Genomic DNA, 13,774 nt, shown 5'->3' on the forward strand with positions numbered 1-13,774 from the left:
CTGCGTCCACGTAAAGGGTGTTAGTCTGCTTGTCCCATTTCTTCTACAGGGCTTCCCCTCTTGCTATCCTCCTCTCGATGTTATATGCGGGATGCATATTCCGCGGAATGGGGTACACGTTGATGCGTCTTCTCACATCGCGTGGGACCTCTTCCCTTTGGTCAATTGTATAGGGCTGATTAACATGGATCTTCTCGAGCAGTTCTCTGCCGGGTGTTGTAAGTGCGAGCCTATTGAGTTGTGAGAGCCATTGTGCTTCCCACATCTCTTCGAGGGCATTATGTACTCCTAGAGCCATGAACTTGGCCGTTGGCGTGGAGTTCGGTAGCCCCAGGGCCGTCTTGTAGGCTTTCCTGATGAGTGTCTCCAACTTTTCAATTTCCGACCTGGAGAGGTTAAGGAATGCCGTCCCGTACATTATCCGCGAGATCACGAAAGCTTGCACTAAGCGGATGGTGTCCCTTTCCTTCATGCCATGGTGTTTATTTCGGATACGATGTATCATCCGGAGGATTTGCTCGGTGGATGTTGTAAGCTTCTTCATTGTGGTGGTGTTCTGTCGCCCCTGCGGGATATACTGCCCTAGGATCTTGATCTCCGTGGGTTTCTGTACTGGGTGGCTCTCTATATACACCGAGATGTTCTGTGCTAGGGGTGTCCTCGGGTTCTTCAAAATTAGCAACTCGGACTTTTCCGTCGCATACTGGAGGCCTCTCTCCCTGGCGTACCGGGCCACCGTGTCCGCTGCTGCTTGAAGACGCTCCTCGATCTCGGCGTCACTCCCCGAGTTGCACCAGACAGTGATATCATCCGCATACAATGTGTGTTTAATGCCGGGAATTCGGAAAGAAGGCCTGGTAGATCTTTCATAGCTAAGTTGAACAAGAGGGGTGACAGTACCGCCCCTTGCGGAGTTCCCCTGGGGCCTAGAGTGATGAGATCTGATTTTATTCCACCGAAGTTTATAGTGGCTTGCTTGGCTGATAAGAAGTTTTTGATATAGTTGTAGGTTCTTGCGCCACAGTTGGTATCGGCGAGGCTTTGCAGGATATTTTTATGTAGAACGTTATCGAACGCTCCTTTCAAATCAAGTGCCAGGATGGCCCTTGTCTGTGACTTGGGAGGTGTCTCAAGGAGGTCTTTGTAGAAGTACAACAGGGCGTCCTGTGTTGATAGGTGTGGGCGAAAGCCGAATTGAGTGTTAGGTAGGAGGTTGTTATCTTCTAATTATCTACTCAGTCTCGTTTTGATGACCCTCTCTATGAGTTTCCCCAAACACGAGGTTAGCGATATCGGTCTTAGATGATCCAGTTTAAGGGGTTTGTTCGGCTTAGGAGTGAACCGCACCTCGGCTGTCTTCCAGGATATTGGTAACGTTCCTGTAGCCCAATGCTGCTCGTTGAAGCATTCCACCAGCGAGGTGATGGTGTCATCGCTGAGGTTAAATAAGAGCTTCGCTGTTATCTGATCTGGACCTGGAGCTGCATTTTTCCTCATGGCCGCGATTTCTGCTTTGAATTCTTCTTTCGTGAGTGGGATGTCCAGCTCGGGATTCGGCAGCCCAGAATACTCCGGCTGTTCCACGACTTGGCCCGTGCACAGATACCTGGTCTTGAGCTTTTCCATCAACTCTGTGTCCGTACCCGGGGTGGCGTGTACGATCTTCGTGAGCCTGTCTTTAGTGGCCGACTTGCTGCTGCTGGGGTCGATTAGGACACGTAGGAGCTTCCAAGTCTTTGACACCCCTAGCTTCCCCTGAATACCATCACAGAGCGAATTCCAGTTCTGTCTGGCTAAGGATATGGCATAGGATTCTGCCTTTTTGTTTATCTCCTCTATTTATTTCTTGAGTTTGCGGTTAAGCCGCTGTCTGCGCCATCTCTTTGTCAATGAGTGCCTCGCTTCCCATAAATGTAGAAGGTGCGGATCGACCTCTGTGCAGTCCTCTGTCGTGCAGACCTCTTTTGTAAAGGCTTTCAAAGTGTGCACCTCATTTTTAACCCATTCCTCTAGGTCGGTAATAGGGTTTGCAGGAGATGTCTGGGCCTTTCTCCACCTGTCCCAGTTCGTAACTCTTGCGATACCTATTTTGCGCTTGCACGCATTTGTGCTTATCTCCAGAGAGAGTATGAAGTGATCGCTTCCCAGGTGCTGTTCGGTATTCTTCCAAATGGCGCTTTGTATGTTCTTGGTGAACGTCAGGTCAGGACACGTATCTCTACTGACACTGTTTCCCAGCCTCGTAGGGTAAGTGGGATCGGTGAGGGTCGATAACCCTTCTTGCGTCACTACTTCTTCCAGTTTTCTGCCTTTTGGTGTCGCTGCCGGGTAGCCCCATGAAGGGTGTGGTGCGTTGAAGTCGCCCCCAATCACACAGGGGGAATGGCCCACTAAGGTCAGAAATTTCTTTATGAGGGAACCCAATTTTCCGTGCCTGTCTTTAGGAGGGCTGTATACATTCAATACGTGCGTGCTTGCCGCTCCTCTTTGGAGAGCAAGAATAGTTATATAGCAGTGCGCAATATCCGGCTCGAAAGGGTCGTGCAATATGGCAGTGTATAATTTGTGCACTAACGTGGCAGTTAACTGGTAGTGCTGGTAAGTCATAGTCTTGGAGTTTAATAGGTATTAGGTGGGGTTCTTGAATTAGGATAGCTGCCGGTGGGTCAGACTCCTGAGATATAAGTAGATTTAGAGCAGCCTGCTTTCTCCTGTATCCCCGGCAGTTCCACTGCCAGATCTTTACTCTAGGTTTGGCTGGCATGTTGAATCCGTATCGGATGGCTCGTCCACTTGCATTGTACGAGCGAATTCCGACTTATGTCTTTTATACGCATGTTCCTTCCGAAGTACAGAAATTGCCGTCTCCGTGTATCGTCGGTTGTTTGCAATCTGCTCTCGAATTTCTTGGAATTGGGCGTTCACGTAAATTGGAAAAGCTTGAAACTCCTCCTTGAAGGACCTCAGTTCTTGGATAATTTGTTGATAGACCTCGCCTAAGGCGGGCTGGGAGCTAGGTACTACTTGCTGTTTTTGGTTTTGAGGAGTCGGCTGAGTTACCGGGGTTATTGCGTTAGTAGTAGCTCGCTTAAGCTCTTGGTTTTGGATTGTTAAAGCACTTACTTGCTTTTTGAGACTTTCTATCTCTTTTTTGAGTGCTGCCAACTCCGTGTATTCTGAGGGGAGGACGAGGGGAGGGGAGGCCACTCTGCAAAGCTCACCTTCGAATCTGAAAGCTGACCCGAGGACGTCTTCTTCGGCGCCCCGGTGGTCTTGATGAGGTTCTCCTTCCCTTGTTCTTTATACCCGCCTCCACGTGACTGGCGTTCTGGGTGGAGCCTGTTGCCCGGCGTCTTGAGCTGGAACGGCCGCGGGAGGCGGAACGAGAGCGGGAGACTGGTGACGACGCTCCTCTGTGTCGCTGTGCAGGCTGCTTCTTCTGCCTTGGCCTGCTCCTATCTTCTTCATCTTCAAGTTTCGTTGTTGATGCCCCGTTTGATGACGCGGCACTAGCGTTCTTGTTCAGCGGTCTCTGGAATTTCTCCTTGCAGTCTCTTGCATAAGTCTTGTGCGGGCCCTTGCACAGCGCGCAAACGGGTGTGCACTCGTGCGTCTCATCTGGACTCGGCGTTCCACAGGTTTGGCAAGCAGCCCCCTTGGGTTTCGGGCAGACATCTGCTCGGTGACCTGGCGTTCCACAGTTGATACAAGCCGCCCTTGTTTTCCGGTAGATGTAGCAGTGGCGCTCTGACCACCCGTAGTTGACTCTGAAGGGAACCTTCTGCCCGGCGAAGACGATGACTGCCGACCTAGTCTTGCCCAGTCGGCGCGCTCCCAGGATGGTATGGCTGGGTGAGGACACGTCTTGGAAGATAGAGTCATCACTCACTTCAGGCTTGATATTATGTATGACACCCCTGCAGACATCCTCTGGCAAGGCAACATAGGCGGTGACCGTTATACTCTTGCCGTCGAGGTGCAGACAATTAAGCTTGGCGAGGCGGAACGCGTCTTCCTCACAGTGAGTACACACCATTATAATGTTCTGCTGGCTAACAACGCGCAGCGTTGGCTTTTCTTGTAGAGGGGTGTTGAGGGCTGCTTGGATCCCTAATTCGAGATCGTAGGAGCGTGGAGCCACAGATTGCAGATCCACCGTGGTTTTAGGTCGGATGATGACTTTGTATGGAAAATTCCTGAGACTCGGTAGACGCGGAGGTCTCGGTGCAGGAGGCTCTCGGTGTTCTTTGTTCTCCTGCTCTTCCTTGGGAGGCGTGGATTTAGCTTGCGCCGCTCTGTCTTTGTTGCGCCGGGACCATATGTTCCAGCCATGGCTGTTGTCTTCCTTCGGGAGATCCTGCGGGGGCATCAGCTGCTGCTGGGATGTTGGTACATGACTGAAGTCCATCTCCGTCGGGTCGTAGCCTCTTAGAGAAATCATCGTGGTCGTGGTAGTAATCAATGAAGCGGGAGCACTCACTGGCGAGCGTCGTTAGACCCGCGTAGCGCGAACGCTATGCCGCGCATCCGCGGGCGCACCGGCGTCTCCGCGGCGGTAAGGCACCCCAACCCCTTGGCCGTTAGGGTTAGCGCTCTTCACAGGGTAGCGAGAAGTCAGACAGCCGAAAATGTGGCACTCACAGGCTCACTGGTGGTGTCAGGCGATGTCAGGTGTTGAAGGCAACCCGTGGATGCTAAATATATGGTGATCCAATATTCTAATCCGCCGCAATCGAAGATTGTCAACGGAGCCCATGAATCGCACGTCCGCTCCCAGTGGTGGAGGTCAATGGAGAAAGATTTGATGTTGCGAAAGTATGAGGGTCACCGGGGAAGGGGTAGGCAGTGAACGCGATGGTTAGATGGCATCCTCGAGGCACTGCAGATGAAGTTATGTGATGTTAGGAAGATAGTGAGATACTGGAAAGCATGGCGTAATATGGTCCATAGGGTCACGAAGAGTCGGACACGACTAAACGACTGAAATGAACTGAACACATTTTTCCTGTAAAAATTTGGGTTCGCCACTTTCATACGAAAACACTTTCAACCTGTGTTCGATTTAACTTTTACCTCTCCCAGCCTTTTTGTCAATAATTGGGCGACACTTGATTCTGGCACCTTTAGTGACCACATACCGATTGCTTTTGATATTAATTGCCCCGTAACTCTAGCAACTTCTCAGTTGAAGTCATTTATATTCTATAATAATTTTCAGTCAACGTTATGCTCTAATCTTGTGTCAGTGACTAACATGGATGAAAAACAAAAATCAAAACTCTTATGTTCGGTAAGCAAGGATTGCTGTAAAAAGGCTGAGATGTTGGTACGGAGTTCAGAGGGGAATCATTCAGCTGTTTAATAAAATTCTGATTGTTCCCGAGATTACAGACGTAGAAAAGCGGCATAGAAGAAGTATCACCATAATCAGTGCCCGAAAAACTGACATGATTTTAAGTTCATCGCATCCACTTTTAAACGTACAGTTACAAAAGCGAAGGAAGAGAATGACGTTAGGCATTTTTGATTTCCTTTCTAAATCTGGCAACCGAACTACTCTTTTTTTTGTTTTTTTACGCTCGTGGAAAAAGATTGCGCCGTCACAAATCAACATCCTCTTATTTTGACTCCCCATTAAGCAATAGACCCAGCCGCTGCTCCCGGTCCTGATAACGTAACTTCAAAAAATGATAAAGATCATTTTTGAAAAATTACCTGACACATTATTAGAGCTTGTAAAATATTCCATTAAACACGCTTGGATACACACAGAATGGAAAATTGCCAAAGTGATTCCTTTACTTAGGAACAAAGGCGGTGCCTTTTCCATAGATAATATTAGGCTAATTTCAATAACATCAAACATTGTAAAATTAATTGAAAGAGTCATACGTATTTTGGACTTCTTGAAACAAGAAAATATCCTCAGCCCATGCCGAATTGGTTTCCGTCAAACGTGTTTAATCTGGAATGCGCATGCTGACCTGGAGAGTCGAGTTCTTTTAGCACGGCGCCAAAAATACACGCTGCCCTGATAACGCTAGATATAGCCAAAGCCTACGATAGTGTTGACCATAGCATCCTTGTGCAAAAATTAAAAGCTCTTAGTTTCCACTTTATTTAGTAGCGTGGATATCTCCATTCCTTCAAAATCGAGAGTTTTACTGTGCATTAAATGGCGTTCATTCCGGCAGACACAAGCAAGCGATGGGAGTTTCGCAAAGAGCATTCCTCTCACTTGTGCTTTTCAACCTACTACTCAGCTCAATTCCAGTTATTCATGACGTCCGCACTTACGTATATGCAGAGGATATCGCGTTTTTGTTTTTTGTTTTTTTGCGGCTGCATCGGATATTAAATCTCTATCTCCGCTTACAAGCGTACTTTATCTCTATTGAGAATTACTTGTGTGGCTTGCGTCTCACATTACAAGAGCGCTGTTCTTGTTTTCAATATAAAATATCATTTAAGTCTGTAATGTACCAGCTAAAAAGAATACCTTAGTTTAGATCATTAAATTATTTAGGGATCACTTATGGTGATAACCTTTCATGGCAGCCCCACATTAATCATACTGCCACGAAAGGGGCTCGGGCCGTGGGCATGTTGTGCCGAATTAGTCGTCCCCTGTCTAGAATGCGAAGATGCGCTTTGAATGGTTTATGTTTTGTGTGTGCGTCCAAATTTAGTTCGGTTCAGTGTTGTTTTCTGGTTCAGCAGCTAGTAAAATTCGCCTGCTTGTTCTCTTGCAGCGAGAAGCGCTTTCGTGGTGTCCTTGACTTCTACAATTTGTCGCTAACAATGCGCCCTACATTGAAGCCCGGATTCCTCCTTTGATATGTAGATTACGAATCCAAATGTTCAGATGAACCAAGGGATATATGAAGCAGAGTTCCACCGATCTATATCTATTTTTTTGCTGTCAACCAGCCTCCTTTTTCGGTGTCCATTGGCCTAATTTTGCACCCCGCAGGCAGTTATGGTCCAAAAGTTGCTAGACGCTTTAAATGTTTCCCTTCCTAGTATTCTTCCCATTCAAACCAGTGGGTCGTCCGTTGAAATTGCCTTTGACGACGTATTCCCGAATTATGCTAAAAACTTATCATCCGTTATTCTAAACGGATTATTAGAAGATTATTTAAGAAGCCTTTCTTTCCCAAGGACGCGGGATCGAATCCCGGCCTCGATGGCAGCTTTTCGATGGCGGCGGAAAGCAAGACACCCGTGTGCTGTGCGATGTCAGTGCACGTTAAAACCCCAGGTGGTCGACATTTCCGGAGTTCTCCACAACGGCGTCTCCCATAGCCTGAGTTGCTTTGAGACGTTAAACCTCACAAACGTAAGAAGCCTTTCTGCTAGCTTAGCAATAGCAACTGACGCATCTCAGTGTAATTAAAAGGCGGGTGCGTATATATTATCCGCATTTAGACTGGTCTTTTTCTGTTCGCATGTAACCCAATTTTCGAAGCGGAGTTTCTGGCTGTGGTACTCGCTTTACAGAAACTGGACTCCTCTTTTTTTGACATGGGTCTAATTTCCGACTCTCTATTCTTGTGTTCATCCCTCTCTTCGTCAGTGGATTCTACAATTGTAAACACCTTTCTGTCCCCTATCCCTCGACATTTCAAACTTGTACATATCGTATGGGTACCAGGCCACAGCAATGTGACTTTAAATGAATATGCTGATAGTATGGCAAAAGAGTCCCTCAATGGCCCCGTATTATCTATCCTTCCGGCGACAGCTTACATCACCGCAGCCAGGTTTCTGAGCGACGTTATAATAAATGTGCAAATTAGACATCTTTTAAGATCTGATGACTACCTGCATCTAAATTATTCTTGGAGTAGGAAATCATGTCATTCGTGACAAGTTGAGATTTCTCTAACACGGCTGCCATGCCGGATCCCACCTTTAAATTCCTATTTTTACAGGTCTGGTTTGGCACTTTCTCCAGCCTGCGCATTTTACAGTGGATAGGAATCAGTACATCACTTTTTATAGTTTGGCCGCTGCTTCACTACGTTGAGAAGACAGTAGATGGAAAGGCCATTGCAACAGCAAGGCCTCAGTTTAAGTAGTCCGATATAGTTATCACCTGGCGCCACCATCCTTGGAAACAGTCACAGGTCTGTTTTTGCCATCATGCAATTTTGTTTACTGGGATCAAATTGATTGCCTTGCTAATATTTCAACATCACTGATTCTACAATTTCAATGTCAGTCTCCTGTGTGTGTTGCTACTTTTCATTTTATATTTCTTTTATTTCCCTTTTTGTTTCCTTTCCTCTACCTCTCTATCGCATTCTTTTTTTCTTATTACATGAAAGTACACTTCAAAAAAATTATTTGCTACCCAATTATTGGCCTATCGCCCTCTGTGGGTATGTGCAATATGTTATTTGGACATCAACAACAACAGCATCAACAAAATCTTCCTTGCTGGAAACAGTGCATAGGCCGTTGGCCGAGGTATCTCGACTTCTTAGGATACTACAGACTCATATAAAGTTGTCCTTCCACGCCTGCCTACCGGTAATGTAACGCACCCACACAGATTGTGGACCTCCGGGATTTTGAGCATTGGTCAGTACCAAATGAGCAACATGTGAATGGTTACCTGGAAGAGTAGTTCTTGCAAGCAGAAGCTAGTTAACAGAGTTCCCTGTCAAAGGACTTAAATGCGTTGTGTTTGAACCGGATGCAAAGAATGTCAAGGTAAAGTTCGTATGGCTTCCCGGCTATAAGAAGCGCCGGTGGATTGTGGAAGCTTTAGAGCCGCATGGAACGATTCAATCTGTATCTGTGGAGCCTGAAAAGTGGCGGGGCCCAGGAACTGAACATATGGCAACGGCGAACCGTGAAATCTCCTTCACGCTCAAAGGCGGAGTACCAGCAAGTACAGTTCATCACACTCTTAATGTTCATGGGGGGGCAGGTATTAGTTCTTATCCCCCGGATACCTCTACTGTGTCTTCGATGCAGCCGGGATGGACATGTACGGCACCAGTGCCGGACGCTGCGATGCACCCAGTGCCGGCGCTTCGGGCATACTGTGGAGAACTGTGTCTTGAGTTATGCTGATAGGCTGCGTCAAGGCAAGGGGTCACGAGAAGTTGACGTGGCGTCAGAACATATCATGAATGTGCCAGAGGTTGTCGATGTGACCGGTGAGCTAAGTCGTGAACCCCAAATTGTTGGGGACCAGAAGCCTTCTGCACCTCATTTCAACACAGAAGATTCTGCAGCAACTGGACATATATATTCCGCGTCTCCAGAGCCAACATCGCCGGCCCGGGCCCGCCTGGGAGTGCCACTCAGAGTGCTCTGCTTGCTTTTCAGGTACCAGCTGTCACCGAAGAACAATGTCTGGATATGCCTCCTGTGGAGCCAGTGGAGACGATACTGCCAGTGCATGCTCGCCAATCTTCCTTCGTCGTTGATTCTCCTTCGTTGTTGCAGGGTAACAGTGAGCCGTGGGAGGCGCCGATCTCTTTCGACTTTCAGTGTGGCAGCGAGCGACGTGCTCCACTCAGGTTCGTGGGCCGGGGCCTTGGGTGTCTCAGAGGAGGACATGGACAACATAGCACCTTTGAAGCATCCCGCAGGTGATGAGGTGTGTATCGATGGTGCTGACCAGAAGGCACACTGTGTAGAGGCCGCGGGAAGGGTGAGTTTAAAAAAGAGGGCGATGTCTGCCCGAAAGGCCGCCAATTTGCAGGCGGGCCACCCCATTTCAGGGGATGGTGTTTAATATGACTGGTACCAAATACGGCTAGCGTCACAGCATATCAAGTCCCTACTGAACGTTAGGGGTATGCATAATCGTCGGAGGCAACAGCAGTTAAGGCATTTTTCAAATAAATTGAGCGTATCTGTAGCAGCAGTCTAGGAAACAAAGTTGTCCTCGGATGAAGAGACAGCAGCTGCTCTCGAGCCGTTTTTGCCGGAATATAACAGTGTTGTTAGAAATGGAAGAGGCTTATTCGGAGCGCATATGCTATTCCTGGCCAAAACGCTAGAGATGACAGCCATGTCTTATTGCACAGATGACGAGAGGCTCCACATATGCTGTGACCTCACGATTTCAGGTGTGCAGTACCGATTTATTTGTCCCCGTAAATCAGCGAGATAGAAGCCTTTTAAAAAGAAAACCTTTAATGCCTCATACTGTCGTTAGCAAATGTGTTCGCGTTTCGGGTGCATGCCTTATATGGGCATATGCCAATTACTATTGAATCGATACTTAATCAATAGCAATCGGATGATATCGCAACATGATTTAAGGCATTTTTAAGATACGTTCATGATAATTTAAGACTAATAATAAAATAGTTAAGCAGATGTCCATAGGAACCTATGCTATTGGAGGTCCTCGTAACTATCACTAACCATCATATACAAGTTAAGGGGTGTTTAACAAAGTAATCGTACTGTGAAAGTGCAAGTTATGGTTAACTATGACTAACCAATAGTATAGGTTAGAAGTTTTGAGGTATCCATAGCCGTCACATGGTGACGTCATCGGCCGTGACATCATGAATTCTTGTTCGCGATTTTGAAGCATGCAAACATTGTTGACGTGCTCAAAGGTATAAGGCTGTGATATATGAACTCTTATACAATGCTAATTGTAATTCAGTAGCTAACGAAGCTAATACCACTGGAATCATCTGTTCGCCTAGGATGGCCACTGCCTCCAATGTTTTCCTTATATCTGGAACCCCTCTGTCTCCGTGTAATTAACAGTGCAGCTATCCATGGTTTCTCTCTGGCTCAATGTGAAGTTAAGATTTTAGCCTACGCTGATGATATCGCCATCTTTTGTTCTGACAAAAAAGTGTACTTGAGGCTTTACACTTGGCTAAACAGATCTGTGGTATATCAGACGCGCAGCTCTTAATTTGGATAAATCCAAAGGTTGGGCCATTGAGGCACTAGACCAAGCGCGTTTGGCGGCATATGCTGGGACTGTAGTAATCTTCAGTACCTAGGGCTGCACCAAGTTCGCAACAGTGCAGCCTACTGGGATTCACAAATCGTGCCTATGCGGCGACAAACAGAGGCTTGGATCGGTAGGGAACTCTCAATGCTTGCTAGGGCACAGGTCTGTAACATATATTTGTTTGCAAAGCTTGCGTATGTCCTATAAGTCCTCTATTGTGCGAGGAGAAAGGTACAAATAATACACAGAATACCTGCAACGTTTGTGTGACGCTCTCAATGGGAGCCCATGCGGCGTGACTTGTTCCTTCCCTCAGAGTCTGGTGGAGTGGGGCTTGTTTAATTCGTTTTGCATCAACGGGTTTCCCGTTTTTTTTCTTTTTCAAATCGGCAAACCACCCGTTTCTTGCAACTGTGCTTATTATGCGTCTTAGTCCTAATTTGCATTACTTATTCGCATTAACTGGGCAGGCTAGTGAGGGGCCTTTTTGGGATTTCCTTAAGAAGGTAGCTGACACTTCCAATTTTCTCACTGCGCGTTTTTCCATAGATTACCTGTATAACCTCTATAGAAAGCGGATAACCCAGGTTCTCACTGAGCCTTTGTTCCCTACCCTATTGTGTCGAGAGCCTTATCGGTGGATTTTGAACACCACTGTTCTAAAGCGTGTTAGGCGAATGGGCATTCAGGTAGCCGTAAAAACGTTCTTTTTCAAACTACCCACCGCTACGTTGCCTGCCAAGACATTTCTTCATGATAACGAGATGTTTGTGCCTTGGATGGTAAATGCCTGAGGAAAATGATCATTGCTTTATTTTGTGCTGTGATGCTATGTTCTTTGGGATATACTGCAAAGAACTATTAAGCAGGGCATTGAAATTACGCCTTATACAGACGTTTTGCCTCTTGAAAAAAACTCTGTTGCACCCTATGATCAATTTGTATTGATGGCACTGTTCAGTCTTTGGAAAAGCCTTATGATGGACAGGCATGCCGAGCCACCAAGATTGTCCAAATGTGTGTTTCGGGAGCAGTGTGTTTGGGGGAAGAGTGTATATGCTGCAGGCGAAGAACCTCCAAACTGGCTGCTGTATCTAGATGCATGTGCGTCCCAAAATTGTGATGTTTTGGTGGTTTTGCATTGTCGGGTTTTGAATACGGTGGGCTCGTATTAAGCAGCCCGGTAACTTCAAGCATGATTAAGTTCAAGTAAATGAATTTTTTTTTACTAAAGTTTTCCCCTGCAATAGCGAAAGCAAAACATTGGAGGCGTATCAAGGTTAAGCCCAGTGGATGCGAAGCGTGTTAAGCAGCTGCCTCAGTGTGGATGGGGCTAGTAACGGAGACGTGGTTTTAGGTTAATCGTCGCGGTTGCGGGCATAGAGACTGACGCGACGGCGGGCGCGCTCCGCTTCATCCCTGGCGTGACGTCACATATCACGTGATGCAGCGATGGTGGCGAAGCCGCCGCGTCGCGCGCGACGGCGCGAACCGAAGCGTGGAGGCCTCCGCCGGGCGACGTCCGACGGCTTGATATGAGGCCCCATCTGCAGCAGGTGTGATGTCATCACGTGACGTCACATCATGTGATCTCACTTCAAGGTCAATGGTGGCCACCGCCGGGAGGCGACCGACGGCGCGATATGCGGCCCCATCTGCAGCCGGTGTGACGTCATCACGTGACGTCATGTCACGTGACCCCACTTCAGGGTCAATGGTGGCCACCGCCGGGCGTCGCGCGAAGGCCCGAAACTAACGTTAATATGCTTCGCATAAAAGCCATGCAGCAGTGGGTAAGCTACCTATTTGTGGAACTTAAAGACCGAAGTTCAAATCCTAACTTCACGGCAAATATTTTTTTCCTTCTAATATTTTTGTTTCAAATATAGTCGTGTTATTTTATAGCTTTACATGCTTTCTCCAGCCTGTCGACACTTTTTTGTTTTTCTGAAAATGAAGGCCACCAGCCATACAGCAAATTTTGGAATCAGAGCTCCGCGCGTTTTCATTTCCAGCTTTCCTATGCAGTACGGGTATTTCCAGTAATAGCCGACAATCCTGTACAATAGACTTGTATAGGATTTCTTGTATGGATTTTATACAGAATGCTTCAGTAGGGTGAGTAGTGTTAATGACTGCACCACAGCATGACTGGAATGATGGGCTTTAAATGCTACTATTCGTTTTGGCGTCATCACCAGCCTGACTATACCCATATCATTGCGAAGGTCTCTCCCATATTCCTCCAAATAACCCGAGCCTGTGCTAGCTGCATCACCCTGGCCCTTGCGAATCTTCTTAACCTCATCCGCCCACCTAACTTTGTGCCACCCGCTATCTGCTATTTCCGCTGTACAGTTTTGCATATTTGGAGGCTGAAGGAGGAGGCAGAGGAAGATGAAGAGGTAAGGCAGGGAGGCTAACCCGTAAAAGCAACCGGTTTGCTATCCTGCACTGGGGGAAGGGGGTGAAAAAAAAAGTTGTGGAAGAGGGATGGTTGAAGTTAGCACAGTCACATCACAGACATGCCACATCACATCACAGTCATATCCCTTAACATAACAGCCAACACATAGTCTTTCGATTAGGCCTGTGCTTTTCATAAAGCGAAGATGTGCCTGGGAGGCCTTCACCGCAGATGATCGCCGTGGCCAGGGACCTAAAATCTTAATTTCAGTCAATGGGCGTCCATCTAATTGCTCCAGCTTACTGCACAGACACTGTCTTTCTTAACTGTATATGGGGCACTCACAAAGAATGTGGCCTATAGACTCGTCGCATCCACAGTTCATACATGCAGGGCTGTTCGCCATGCCTATCATAAAAGAA

The sequence above is a fragment of the Amblyomma maculatum genome, chromosome 4 (assembly GCF_055883805.1).
Source record: "Amblyomma maculatum isolate TAMU_Amacu chromosome 4, ASM5588380v1, whole genome shotgun sequence".
NCBI classification, from domain to species: Eukaryota; Metazoa; Arthropoda; class Arachnida; order Ixodida; family Ixodidae; genus Amblyomma; species Amblyomma maculatum.